The sequence below is a fragment of the Panulirus ornatus genome, chromosome 8 (genome assembly GCF_036320965.1).
Source record: "Panulirus ornatus isolate Po-2019 chromosome 8, ASM3632096v1, whole genome shotgun sequence".
Lineage (NCBI taxonomy): Eukaryota > Metazoa > Arthropoda > Malacostraca > Decapoda > Palinuridae > Panulirus > Panulirus ornatus.
The window spans coordinates 26,496,652-26,512,114 of NC_092231.1; the positions used below are offsets into that span (position 1 = coordinate 26,496,652).

At 50.0% G+C, this 15,463-nt stretch overlaps 1 protein-coding gene across 18 annotated transcripts in view; it reads left to right on the plus strand.

Annotated features, from left to right (window-relative positions):
* The window catches only part of LOC139749872 (CUGBP Elav-like family member 4), a 1,199,110-nt gene that overhangs the window by 787,666 nt on the left and 395,981 nt on the right, over positions 1 to 15,463 (plus strand). Inside the window, exon 1 of one of the 18 annotated variants that reach the window (XM_071664240.1) lies at positions 10,370 to 11,040. The exons of 16 other annotated variants lie outside the window; for them this stretch is intronic. The gene's annotated coding sequence lies outside the window, so the exon portion shown is untranslated. Of the gene's footprint in view, positions 1 to 10,369; positions 11,041 to 15,463 lie in introns of those variants that run through there. One more of the 18 variants, XM_071664243.1, reaches the window with a different exon arrangement.

The following is a 15,463-nucleotide window of genomic DNA, read 5'->3' on the forward strand; positions in this document are numbered from 1 at the left end:
GAGCCAGGGTAGGTGGTCAGACACCTGACCAGAGATACACGGAAGGAAGAACAGATGTTGTGTGTACACGGTACGGAGAAATTGAGTGAATATCCTTGGGATTGACGACCTTAATGACCCTAGCAGTTGGTGGGCTGTAAGCCCAAACAACCAAGCGAGCACCAAGAGTGTATGTGTTCAAAATGTTACCGGACTCCGCCTGCTTCAGGTTACACAGCGAGTAAAGCGTCACCTTTACCCGAGGCTGTATCATTGTCAGTTGACGAAACGCGGTTGTCTTGTCGAAGAAATCACTCGCTTCAGAAGAGTCCATCCTTTCCCTCCTACTGAGCGTAGCGCAGTGCCTGGAATTCCAGAAGCCCCTGGAAAAAGGGGTCTTGGGGTGACACCAATCCCATGAGAGCCAACAAGACGACTTCGATATATTTAGCTGAGAAAAGAGAAGGTTAAAAGGTGATTTAACACAAGTGTTCAAAGTTGCCAGATGCTTGGACAGTCTCGGTATAACAGACGACATAAGGCTGGAGTGATCTCATTTCACTCGCAGTGATAGTTACAAACGAATGGACAAAAACGACATGATTCAGATGAGGCGGTGTAGTACAATGTCCTTCATCAGCATTATTAACATATGGAATGACTGACCAATTAGAGTAGTTGAAAGCAGCAGCATGGATACGTTTTGCTTCAGCTCCATCGCCGACATTATATTTGCGCCTCCTAAGTTAAGTGAAAAGTTTACACATGTTAGTGTATGAGTGACCTGGATGTGTGTTGAATCATACCACATTAACATGCGAGTCTCTCATCTCCACATCACAAACACTGTCAAAAGGATTCGGTGGACTGATGCTGCGTAATTCCTTTGAAAGACGTAAGCACAGAACACCCGCAGAACATAATATGAAATTCAGCAGAATATGATTTTTTAAGAGATAAAGAAGCTTTTATATATATTATTATAGTAGTAGATGAATTGAAGGAATGATGAACTTGTAAATGTGGAGAGCATGGTTATGTTTGAATGTTTGTATGGTGGTAGGGAATATTCAGGAGATTGGGGAGGCACGATGTAATAACAGTATAACGAAGTAATTACATATATAATTGGTGGCTTCTGCTGGTCTCGTTGGTACAGCCTTGTTCTATCCAGAGCTGAAAGTGTTCGAGCGGGGAGAGTCCCGTATGTTCTCACTCGCGCATCTCTTAACTCTCAGTTTCATGTACTCTTACATACAGTTCCTCGTTACCTCTGTATATTGTGCTCACTCACAGACACTTTCTCTCTACCCCTGTATACTGATCTCACTCTTATTTACATACACTTCCTCTCTATGCATGGATGTATTTGCTGTTCATTGTTTACATCTTGTATATTCACTCCAAAGCTCACAGATAGAGCCATTGTCCCGCGATAGACTGCCATTGTCCCGCGATAGACTTGTTTTCACGTTTGTGATTATCTGTCTGTACTGCACAGGGAGGGAGTCCTACACACGTGGGGCCCCATCTCTTGAACTTTCTCTCGACTGTCTTACAACTTGGCCAACTTGTGTATGCTGTCTATATTCACAGTTTCATCATGTGAATATTCCATTCATCAGGTATTCTTATGATATACATGAGATCAACTTTGGAGTTCGTCTTGGTCCACTTGAACGTTGATGTCATCCTCTTTGCCTTACACTTCCCTTATGATCATGGCCGCATCAGGAAACATGGTTTTGAGGGTCCGTACCTTCTGGGAAGACGTCCGCACAGACCCCAGAACAGACCCCCTTGCAGCACGCCGCAGGCTCACTCCAACCCATCTGCAAAAGGTTCCTCAGATAGAGTCCTTTGTTCCTAAGATGGTCGTCTAACTGTGGAAGTATTTCCCACTTAATCCCACTTGAAAACCATGTCGACACGTATGTCCGTATGTGTGTACGAGTATTTGTGTATTCATGTGTTGGGCGTGCATACAAGGCTGTGTACCGACGGTCTGTATACACAGTGTATGTATATATTTAGACTAAACATAACCCCTTTGCTATACATGTACACGGGATTATTACCATTCTTTTCATGATAGCCTTAATTTGTGGGGGTCAGCTGTTTCCATGAAAATAAAGCCGTTACCCCTTAAATTAGCATTAACCAAAAACGTACCTGTTTATTGTACATTAACTTTTACAAAAAAAATATTATGTAAATAAATTGGCTGAAATTTTATTTGTATATAATTGTTTATAGCTTTTGTAACATTTTATATATTATATTTGTTATGATCATTTATTAAATATGATGATAATGAGAAGTGAATGGATGCGTTAATGACTAGAAAATTATAGTTTATATTGTGTGTTCGTCACGGGTTTCACCGTCACAGTTCCTCCGTAACAATATCCTGCAAAATGCCACCGTCACAGCCTCTTCGTTATAGTAACCCGTAACACATGCCGTTAGAGTCTCAGTGTAACAGTAGTCCGCAATACAGAGCCCCCGTCACAGGTCCGTAACAATGACCTACTCACAGCGTCCGTCACAGTACCTCAGTCACAGTTCCCCCGGACGAGACTATCGCTGGCAGCCTCGTCGTCACAAGGGTTCAAATTACCACTAAGACAAAATAAGATGAAAACTGGCGCGTGACCCTCAGGCCGCCTCACTCCCATCCACTTCCTCCAACCACCCTCCCAGTGGTCATACCGCGCTCACTGCAGGTGAAGACCCCTCCCTGTGTCACCCCTCCATATACCCTCCACTATCACAACCTTCCATGTGAAAGAAAAAAAAAAAAAGAGATTGAGAAGGACAACATCTCGTGTTGTAGAGGGAGGGTTGGTGAGGTGACAGGTGTCTGTTGTTAGACGGGTTTAGAGATAATGGAGAAGGTGGAGGGGAGGAAGGATGTGTTGGGTGGGAGGGATATAGTGCGGCCAACCCCCTCCTCTCCTTTCCCCTCCCTCCCTCCCTCTCCTTTACCCGCCGGGAGGGCGGGGGGAGGTCTAGAGCAGGCGGGGTCGCCATCAAACATGAATGATGTATTAGACAAGTCACTTAGCCACGATCAAATATTCAGGCCATCTACCAGAGCCGCTCTCACTTCTCCCACCTGTGGCTCTTGCTCCTCCTCGCCCGCCCCTCCCTCCCGTCTCTCTCCGCTCCCACCACTCACGCTGAACCCCAGCCCCTCCCTCCTTACCCCCGACTCTCTTGGACAATGATTTTTTATACCATACTTCCGGGTCCCTCCCAGCTCTCACTATACTTCTGGTTCCCTCTTATCTCTCCTTACACTTCCGGTTCCCACCTATCTCTCACCATGCTTCCGGTTCCCTCCCAGATCTCACTGTACTTCCGGTTCCCTCCTATCTCTCATTATACTTCCGGGTCCCTCCCAGCTCTCGCTATACTTCGGGTTCCCTCCTATCTCTCATCATACTTCCGGCTCCTTCCCAGCTCTCGCTATACTTCCGGTTCCCTCCCATCTCTCACTACACATCCGGTTCCCACCTATCTCTCACCATACTTCCGGTTTCCTCCCAACTCACCCTCCCGCTGATGCACCAGCCTTACCCCTCCCTGGCCACCGGTGGTACGCCCACCTCCTCCTTCACTCACAGGAAATTCTCTGACACTGATGTACCCACCCTGACTCTCCCCAGTCCTTTATGACACTCTTGTATCTTCCTTGATACTGCTCGATGTTGTCAGACACTCCCAGATCCTCTCTGATATTCCCCTAGTCTTCAGTGATATTCTTTAATCTTCCCTAACACTTTCCGACACACTGTAACACTCCCCAGTCTTCTATGACACTCCCATACTCCCCTGATACTCTCTGGCACTTCCAGATCCTTTCTGGCACTCTTCGATATCTTTCGACATTCGCAGATCCTTTTGGATGCTCTGGGATACTCTTTTGTACTCTTTCAGCTTCCCAACACACTAAAAATGCTACCAGACCTTTTTCGACACAGACAGAGGCTACACTATCCCATCCTCCCTGACACACACGGGTTCGCAAAAAAAAAAAAAAAATTGCAAACCTTCCTAGATGCTTTTGGGCATTCCCGGGTCCTCCTGACACTCCTTGATCTCCCCTCGGCAGTTTCGAACCGTCATTAACATTCACTGACCTCCCCTGACATTCTCAAAGCCTTGCTGACTTTCCGCCCTTCCTTGACGCCCTTAGATCTATCCTAACTCTCGGTGACCCTCCCTGGAATTCCCACCGTTCCACTGCGCAACCCTTGCCAAGAGTTCATGATCCACCCCGACCTGCCCAGCATTTCTTGAGCCTCTCTGACCCTTCCTGACTCTCCTGGATCCTCCCTAAGGCTTTCCTCCTCCCCTCCTTGACACTTGTGGCTACCTCTGTAACGCTCTTCCCCCCCTCCCTGACATTTTCGGATTCTCTTGAGAACTCTTGGATCCTCCCAGATGCTTCCGATCCTTCTTGAGATTCCCAGATCCTCCCCGATTCACCCCAACAATCCTTCACCTCGGTGACACTCCAGATCATTTCCTAGCCCCTCCCTGAATCCTCATATACAATCTCAAACCCCTCCTGACTCTTTTAGTTCCTTCCTTACACTCCAGAACCTCTCCCTAGTCTCCCAGGTCCTCACTTACACCCTTAAAACCCTTTCTGACTTTGTGATGCTTCCTTACTCTCCTAAACCTCTCCTCTGTCTCTCTTATCAACCCCTACAGTCCCAAACCTTTCCCGACTCCCTCTGATCCTCCCTAACACTGTCCGATCATTCCTAACATTTTTCTGCCCTTCCTGCGCCTCTCCCACAATCACAGCTTATACTGCTCGAGCCATCCTGGTATTGCTTGACACAGTCACTCTTCCAATCTTCCTTGATACACTGACACTCCACCCCTCCCTGACAGTCCTACTCTCCCACCCTCCCTGACACACTCACTCTTCATCCTCCCTGACACTCTCGCTCTTCACGCTCCCTGACACTCTCACAGACCTCCCTAATACTTCCCAACCCTCCTTGAAGTTCTGTCCTCTGCAACCCTCCTGCCGTTCTCTTATCAGCCTCGACACTCCCTGACGCTTGCTGAGCCTCCCCGCCACCCTCCACCTTCGCCGTCATCCTCCTACTCGCCATGACCCTCCCTGGCATCCCCTATCCTGCATAACTCTCTCTGGTTTTTTCCTACCCTCTTTTCTAGCACCATCCTAACCTTCATGACCCTCCTTGGCTCCTTTGTTTACTACTTAACCCTCTCTAGCACCATTCTACCTTTCATGACCCTCCCTGGCCCTTTTCTGTGCCCTCCATGACTATTTCTAGCACCCTGATATATCCCATGACCCTCCCTGGCACCCTCCTACCCTTCATGACCCATCCTAGCACCCTCAAATACTCCATAACTCTCTCTCTCTCTCTGGCACCTTCATTCTCTTCATGACCCTCCCTGACACCCTCCTTCTATCCATGACCTTCCCTAACACCCCACTACCCTCCATGACCTTTCCTAGCAACTTACGACCCTCCTTGACCCTCCCTAGGACTTTTCTACCCTCATAACCCTTCACGGAGACCTTTCTCTCCCCAACCCTCTGAGGCTCCCTGACTCAGAGCCTCCTGACCCTCAGTCCCGTCCCTCTCTGGCCTGATGACCTGGAGCCTCTTACTCCACCTTCCCGTCCCTCTCTGGCCTGGTGACCCCGAGCCCTTGACTCTCCCGACCTTTCCTGACATCCACCGACATTGCTTGACATTGTCTTGGCCATCTCTCTCCCTCCCAACTCCTCACACACCCACCTCCTTCCCTCCTTACATCTTCATACCCCCACCCCACCCGTTCTTTCCAAGCCTGTCCTTACCCCATCCCATCCATGCTCCCCGTCCCTCTTTCCTAGCACCCCTTGGCTTTCTTTTCTAACCCCATTCCTCTTCCCCATGGTGTCCTCCCCCCCCCCCTACCTCGTCCCTCCCTTGCCCCATCACTCTCCATCTGGTCATAACCCCCACCCGGTCCCTTCACCCATTCCATCCTTCCTCCTCTGCCGTTTCCTCCTTCCCACTGTGTCCTTCCCATTTTAGCGGGTGTATAGTTGTTGTGTGTAATAAGGAGGGCAGAAAGTAGGGTTGGGAAGCACAGATAACAACTCGGTGCTTTATATTGGTTCAGTAGAGAGGTGGTGAAGCTCTAATAAGGATACATCAGGATGAGAGCTGAAGGTGAGGAAGAGTTGAGTGGAGGTGAGATGAAGTTGGCAGGGTTACCGCGACGCTGTGTGAGGTGAGGGAGGCGTTACGTGTATGCCAAGTAGGAGACGTTGACGAGGTCCTGAGTCAGTGGGCAGTTGCCGTTTGTACTTTGTGCCGCAGGAAGCTTGGCCGTAGTAGGTCCAATATCTCATCTGCTTCAGGAGACAAGCATTGGCGATGTACCGGCCGAAGGGGAAAGGTGAGCCTGGAGTCATGTGGCCAAGATGTGTTCTGGTGTCACCGCCTGTGGCGCGCTGGACTGAGTTAGTGCACTGGTGTCAGGGTATTTGTGAGGTATGATGTGGGGAAGTCAGAAGCGGATGGACATTTTCTCTTGGACATTTTACCTGGCCTCTGACCCACCTTAGGTCACATGAGATACGTGGTACCTGTCTTCTGACCCATCCAAAGTCACATGAGGTTCTCGTTACCTGGCCTCTGACCCACCCTGGGTCACATGAGGTTCTCGTTACCTGGTCTCTGATCCACCCTAGGTCACATGTGGTGCATGTTAGTTGCTGGATGGCACAATTACCGTAGACCGCTTGTCTCACCACGACGCCAGGTCGGTGTTGGAGACTCGAAGCTCCACAATGCCCATCCTCCCCACCCCATTCATCCTTTCTACACTATCCCTCTCCAGCACATCCCGTTCATCCTCCCCTCCCTCCGACACTTCCCTCTCTCCTCCTTCCCTCCACCTTACCCTTACACCACCACTCTTAGCATCTTTTATGCCACCACTTTTGCTTACACCACCACACCCACCCATACTTACAACACCATCACCACACCTACCCTTACTTACAACACCATAACCACCACTTTTACCCCACCTACAGCACCATAACCACCACTTTTACCCTACCTACAGCACCATCACCACCACTGCTGGCATACTCACACCACCATCACCACCACCCTTGCCCTACCTACCCCGCCATCACTACCACTCCTACCCTACCTACACCATCATTATCACCACTCCTACTCTACTTGTATCACCATCACCACCACTCCTGCCTTACCTACACCACCATCACCTCCACTCTTACCGTGCCTACACTACCATCAGCACCAAGTGCATACCTACACCACCATCACCACCGACCCTACACCACCATCAACACCACTCCTACCCTACCTACACCACCATCAACACCACTCCTACCCTACCTACACCACCATCACCACCACTCCTACCCTACCTACACCACTATCACCACCACTCCTAACCTACCTACACCACCATCACCACCAGTCTTACCCTACTTACACCACCACACTCTCACCGTACCTACACCACCACCACTCCTACCCTACCTACACCACCACCACACCTACTCTACTTGCACCACCATCACCATCACCCCTACCCTACCTACACCAGCATCACCATCTCACCACCACTTCTACCATACCTACAATACCATCACCAACACTCCTGCCCTACCTACACCACCATCACCACCACTCCTGCCCTACGTACACTACTATCACCACCACTCTTTCCCTACCTACACCACCATCACCACCACTCCTACTCTGCCTACACCATCGTCACTACCACTCCTGCCCTGCCTACACCACCACCACTACCCTACCTACCTCACCATCACTACTACCCTACCCACACTACTATCACCACCACAATTACCCTACCTACCTCACCATCAGCACCACTTCTACCCTATCTAGACCACCATGACCACCACTCCCCTACTCTGCCTTCACCACCATCACCACCACTTCTGCCCTTCCTACACCACCATCACCACCACTCCTACCCTATCTCTACTTCTGTCACCACCACTCCAGCCCTACCTGTACCACCATCACCACCACTTCTACCCTACTTACACCACCATCACCACCACTCCTATTCTACGTACGCCACCATCACTCCTACTCTACCACCACCACCACTCCACCCTACGTACACCACTATCATTACTACTCCTACCCTATCTACACCACCACCACTACCACTCCTACCCTACCTACACCATCACCACCACTCCTACCCTTTCTGCACCATTACCACCACTCCCACCCTGTCCACATCACCATTACCACCACTCCTACCCTACCTACACCACCACCATCACCACTCCTACCCTGCCTACACCACCATCACCACCACCCCTACCCTACTCACAGCACCATCACCACTCTTACACTAACTGCGCCATTATTACCAACACTCCTGCCTTACCTTTACCACCATCACCACCACTCCTACCCTCCCTACACCACCATCACCACCACTCCTACCCTCCCTACACCACCATCACCACCACTCCTACCCTCCCTACACCACCATCACTATTCTCCTTACACCACCACTCCTACCTTACCTACACCAACATCACCACCACTCCTGCCCTCCTTACACCACCATCACCACAACTCCTACCACAGTTACACCACCGTCACCACCACTCCTACCCTACTTACCCCACCATCACCACCACTTCTACCCTACCTACACCATCATCACCACCACCCCATACGACGTACACCACCTTCACCACCACTCCTGGCATACTTACACCACCATCACCACCACTCTGTCCTACCTACACCACCATCATCACTTCCCCTACCCTACTAAACTACCATCACTACCACTCCTACCCTACCTTCATCACCATTACCACCACTCCTGCGTTACCTACACCACCATCACCACCGCTCCTGCCCTGCCCACACCACCATCACCACCACTCTTACCCTACCTTTACTACCATCACCACCACTTTTACCCTGCCTACACTACCATCACCACTACTCCTACCCTGCCTACACCACCATCACCACCACTCCTATCCTACTTACACCACCTTCACCACCAGTCCTATCCTACCTACACCACCTTCCACCACTCGTACCCTACCTTCACCACCACTTTTACCCTGCCCACACCACCATTACCGCCACTCCTCCCCTACCTACAGCACCATCATCACCCTTCCTACCCTACCTACACCACCATCACCACTCTTACCTTGCTTACACCACCATCACCACCACTCCTACCCAACCTACACCACCATCACCACCACTCCTACCCAACCTACACCACCATCACCACCACTCCTACCCAACCTACACCACCATCACCACCACTCCTACCCAACCTACACCACCATCACCACCACTCCTACCCAACCTACACCACCATCACCACCAGTTGCCTCTGTAAATCTTCATTCGTCAGCTGTACCAACACGACCCACCCGCCAGGTACTCCCCCAATGACCCTCCCTCACCCTCCAGTGGTACTCTCCTAGCCTCCCTCCCTCCCCCTCCCATACATTCCCTTCACTGTTACTCTCCCAGCCATCCTTCCACATCCCCCCCCCCCAGCACACCCTCCAATGGTACACTCCCACAGCCTCTCCAACACTGCGTCTCTCCCTGCGTCCCTCCCTCACCCTCCGGCACTGGTCTTCCCTTAGACCATCTATAAATACCGGCCTCGTCCACCTTATCACAACACTCCGTCTTTAAATTTCCCCTTTAACAGCACAACACCTACCTGCCGCCACCGCCACCGCCGCCCCTGCCTTCACCTGCTCCCCTCCCTCCCTCCCTCCCTCACCTGCCTGCCTCCTTGCTCACCTGGCCATCTCCCCCTCTTCCTCACCTGGCCGCCTCTCTCCCTCCCTCACCTACCTGCCTCCTTGTCTTTCTCACCTGGCTGCGTCCTTCCTCATCTGGCATCCTCTCTGCCTCACCTACCTGCCTCCCTCCTCCCTCACCTGGCCGCCTCCCTCCTCCCTCACCTGGTCGCCTCCCTCCTTTCCCCCTTCCTCGCTTGGCCACCTCCCTCCCTTCCTCCTTCCTTACCTGGCTGTCTCTTCCTCCCTCCCTCCCTCCCTCACCTACATGCCTCCTTATTCACCTGTCCGCCTCCCTCCCACTCTCACCTGACTTTCCCCTTCCATCACCTGGTTCCTCGCTCTCTCACATAGCCGCTCCGTTCCATCACCTGGTCCCTTCCTCCCTCACCTGGCCGCCTCCCTTTCGCTCGCCTACCTACCTGCTATCTCCCGCCTTCCCTCCCTCCCTCCTCCCTCCCTCCCGGCGCCCTCCCTCACTCTGACGTGCTCCAGCAGCAGCAGCGTCGGTGTGGGCCTCGGAAGGGGCGCCTCCCTCAGTCCGGCGAAGTGCGCTACGCTGAGAAGGTGTGCCAGGTGGGAGTGTGAGAGGAAAGGCCAGAGGGCAGAGCGGTGGCCGCCCCAACACCGTCCCCACAACAAGATGGCAGCCGTAGGAACACCAGCAGTAGTAGTAGTAGCCTCCTGTTGTCGCCGTCCCCTCCTGCTGTGCCTCCTTCGTCGTCTAGTTTAGTGATCGTGATTTTTGAGTGGTGGAGCCTGAGTTAAGAGGACCTGGGTGCTCCTGCTGGGGAGGTTGGCTCGCTAGAAAGCCACCATCGCCGCTGCAGGTACCAGCGCGAGGGGCAACAAAGCTCGTGGTCTCTATTTACACCTGAAGCGGCCAGGGGCGGCGCCCTTCCTGATGCAGCCGAGAATAATATGATAAATAAGAGGGACTCGAGCAGCGGATGTAAATTAAAATTCATGAAGGCAATCAAGTGCAGTTGCTCCCCTGGAGAAGAAAGTGAATAACGTTGAAGTCCCGTCCTTCCGCCATTTTGAAAATCTGCACGGCGGACTAGCCAACCAGAGCAGGTGAGCGAGTGAGGTGGAGGCTGGGAGAGGCAGCGGCCCCGTCACCCAGGGAGAGCGTGCTCGGTTCCCCCCCCCTCCTCCCCCCGCACACTTGACCAACACCTCCGACACACCAGGTGAGTTACTGCTCAGGTACAGCCACAAGGCACCTGCTGGGGCAGCAGCAGACCCCCCACCCCTGCTGGTTATCATCACCAACACCACCAACAACAACAACAACAACAACAACACTGGCATCACCAACAACAATACATCCGCCACCAGCACTATCGTCACCCACACCATGAAGAACGCTATTGCCATCACCAACAACAATGACAGCAGCACTGTCGCCGCCAACACAACCCACGACACATAGTCCCCCAACACCACCACCAACACCACCACCGCCAACAACAACAACAATAACAACAACTATGATAACAACCATCTTTCCGTTTCTCCCACCACCACCACCACGCACCTCCACCACCACCACGCACCTCCACCACCACCACGCACCTCCACCACCACCACCACCAACACCACCACCAACACCACCACCACCACCAACAACAACAATAACAACAACTATGATAACAACCATCTTTCCGTTTCTCCCACCACCACCACGCACCTCCACCACCACCACCACGCACCTCCACCACCACCACCACCACGATGCACCAACGTCTCCCAAAACACCCAGGCAACTTTAATTCGCCTTGCGGTGATTTGGCGGGCTGAGTGGTAATGCTGAGGACACACACACACACACACACACACACACACACACACACACACACACACACACACACACACACACACTATTAATGAAATTAACCCCTTGAACACGACGGCACGTACGACCCTTTGGCATGATGATCCCATAGCCTCCTCTGCTGTCTTACTGAAGGGTCGTGCTGTAGGGTTGAGGGTACGGACTGTGAGTGAGATCTGACGACCCCTTGACCTGTGTTGGGGAAGGAGGGGGGGGGAGGGTAACGAAGTGGGTGAGAATGTACAACACGTGTTGTGAACCTCACCAGGTGGAAATAGAATGAGGAGAACCCCTCCAAGGTTGGATTAAAGACGGCCTTTTATCCTCGATGTGTATTCAAAACTTTCGTTCCGACATCGGTGGAGAAGTGGTGGAGGGGGGGATTGAGGGGAACATACAGTGACATACACCTGATCGTCTGTGAACATTTGTCTGTCTGTCGTATCGTGTATTTCGATTGTCAGTCGAGTGCTGTCTGATAATGAAGCTATTGTCCACCTTACTGAACGTCAAACATACGTACAACAGTTGTAGCAGATCACGCTTGAAAACGTATAACGAATGTCACATTACCGTATGACGTAAGCATAGGACGGGTGAATGTTGTGTCCCTTGTTGTTGTTGTTGTTGCTCTTAGAACGATGTTCTTGAAGCGGTTACTTCGGCCTTCTGATCTTCGTCTTGCACCTCTTTAACCAATTCGTCGTCCTCTATCTCTTGTTCATTCAGCTCCTCTTCGTCCATGTCTTCTTCGTGCAGCTTTTTCTCGTCCAACTTGTCTTCCTCCACCTCCACGTCACCCAGCTCTTCTTCATCTAGCTCCTCTTCGTCCATCTTCATCCAACTCTTCTCCGTCCAGTTCCCTTTGTCTTACCCCGAGGCTCCAACATCCACACGGGTGACGTAAAGAATCAAAGATTTCCTTTTTCCTAAATACATTTTCCCCTGGAGGAGGTCGATTGGCCGTGCTCTGACCTCCTTACTACTCTCTGGGAGAAAGAAAAAAATGGGAGGAGACGGTGAACTCTAAAGGTGCAGCAGTGAGGGGAAGCATCACGGCTGTGGGTCATGGTGGTGGATGGCACATTCGGGCACCGAGTGGCTCCAGATGATGTGTTTACAGTCCTCGGTAATGTGATCAGGAGACTTTCCTCAGATAACCTCTTGAGCAACACACACACACACACACACACACACACACACACACACACACACACACTTGAGCACGTCGGTGCGCGCCCTCTGTGCTCTCACCCAAGGATCGTACCATCGTCTGCATGGGGTCGCAACTGTCTTGCTCGCGAGGTTTTATAATGGTGACGCAAGCATCACATGTGTGAGTCTGACCGGAAATCATTTCTTGTCAGTTCCTTGTGGTTTGTAGTTATTATTGGTTGTAACTAAGGCTGATGTTGGTTGTGACTGTGGTTGTTGTGTTTGTTTTTAGTAACTATCATTGTTGTTGTTGTAGGTGGTGATGGTGGTTGTGACAATAATGAGTTACTGGGGTCAACCACCGGGAGTGCTGTATAACTCTTGGCGTAGCATTATCTTACACTGTCTTCCCACAGTGACGGAACTCCCATTATGCTGCACTGATTATACTTCCAAATTTATAATGGAAATCTATAAATGATATGGATTATATAAAAGTGATGTGATGTGCAGCGCTGTACACCATTTTTATGTTCGCGTCAATTTACTACGTTCGTTCGCCTACAGACAAGCATGTCCAAAATCTCGTGCTTAGAGCTTTTTTATTAACAGGTTAGTTAAGATTAATGTAAGTTAAGGTTAGGTTAGTGTACCTTAGAATTAGGTTAATGTAAGTTTAGGTTAGTGTAACTTAAGATTAGCCTAGTGTAAGTTAAGCCTAGTGTAATTTAAGATTAGGTTAGTGTAAGTTAAGATTAGTTTAATATAAGTTGAGTTAGGTTAGTACAAGTTAAGATTAGGTTAGTATAAGTTAAGATTAGGTTAGTGTAACTTAAGATTAGTTTAATATAAGTTAAGATTAGGTTAGTATAAGTTAAGATTAGGTTAATGTAAGTTGAGATTAGGGTAGTGTAAGTTATACTGGGTTAGTGTAAGTTAATATTAGAGGTTAGCGTACATTAAGATTAGTGTTTGGCTCAAGTTACTTTAGCAAGAATTGCAGTTTCAAGGTTAATGGTAATGATATCGAACTTTTATCATTTGCGGCATCTCAAGGTCAGATTAGCTTGGGTTAAAGGTCAGGTTATCAAACAAAACGGTTCATTAGTGAACCTTACAGTATAGTAGTTAGTTTGGGTTGGGTTGGATTATTATATAAGTTTAGAATAAGATATAAGATGGGTTAGGTTAGATAACTTGAGGTCAGGGTTAACCTAATGTAAGTTAGGGTAAAGGAGGTAAATTCAGAAAAGAAAACAAGTTGGTTAAAGTTACAGGATCATAAGACTGTCCACTGTACCTCATTTGCATTCGGCAGTTGACGCGTCCCTGTAGTTAGCAAGCAAACGTCGATTGTGTATGTGTACAAATAATAAGTTGGTCTCGTCTGCCGTCGTGTTTCCCTCCTCCTCTCTCTTGTCAGTGACAGCCGCTGTAGCAGTGTAGTTCTGGAGTTGGTGTTGTGAGAGTACTGGAACTAAGATCAGTATTCTCAGAGCAAGTGGTGTTCGGATAGTACTAAATAAATGCGGGCTAGGCTAGGATGGGCGTTGCTCGAGTATATGCGGCTAGGATCACTGTCGGAAGAGCTATTTGCTGATGGATTGCGAGTCTTTAGAATCAATTTATTATCTTGCAAGAAGAAAGAATCGTGCTCTTTGGTCACTGGGTAAACATTCTCTTTAATGATAGTTCGATGATTGGTCAGATGTATATTGTGTGTGTGTGTGTGTGAGAGAGAGAGAGAGAGAGAGAGAGAGAGAGAGAGAGAGAGAGAGAGAGAGAGAGAGAGAGAGAGAGAGACGTTCGTTGATTGGTTAGCTAGGCGTAACAGAAGGGATCGTAGTGTGTTGATTGGCTGAATATTAGTCATAGTGAAAATTATTTTGACTGATGAGACGTTTGCTGCGATCAGATGTGTTGTCATGTGACCCATGGGGAGGTAGGTCCAATTCCTCAACAAAATAAAATTATTATTATCTTCGTAAAGCACAGCTACACGACCCTTGAACACGACAGTACGCCTCCCTTGGTATAATGGTCTGTGTGGCCTTTGACCTGACCCTAAGCCAGGCATTAACACCTAAGGGAAGAACTGTCTTATTAAAGGTCGTAGCGTCATGTTTAAGGGTGGTAATGTCGTGCTAAAGAGGTCGTGCTCGGGGTGTAACCAGAGTGCTACAGGGTCGTACTGGAGTGTTTAAGGGTCATTCCTTTGTGCCCAGGGGTCGTCCCAAGTGCTCATGGGTCGTACCTTGGTGCTGAATGGTCGTACCGGAGTGCTTAAGGGTCGTACGAGAGTGTTCATGGGTTGTATAGGAGTGCTTGGTGAGTAGTTAAACTGTCTAGTGCAAATGTCCTATACGATTGAATGGCTGTTAGAGAATTGATTGTTCTGGTTCGGTTGAACAAGTGGTTGATATGGTTGCTCTCCTGGTTGGTAGGAACCATAAGATGAATCACAGGCTGGAGAGAGCATGTGTGGCATGGTAAAGAGGCACTTCCCTAAAGCCCCCCCCAGCCTGCGCCAGGGGCCCACATCACCATATATTAAGCAAGACATGCGTACAGAAAACAAGAAACATGTTCATTTTTGAGATCATTTATGTGTGGCCGGTAACTCA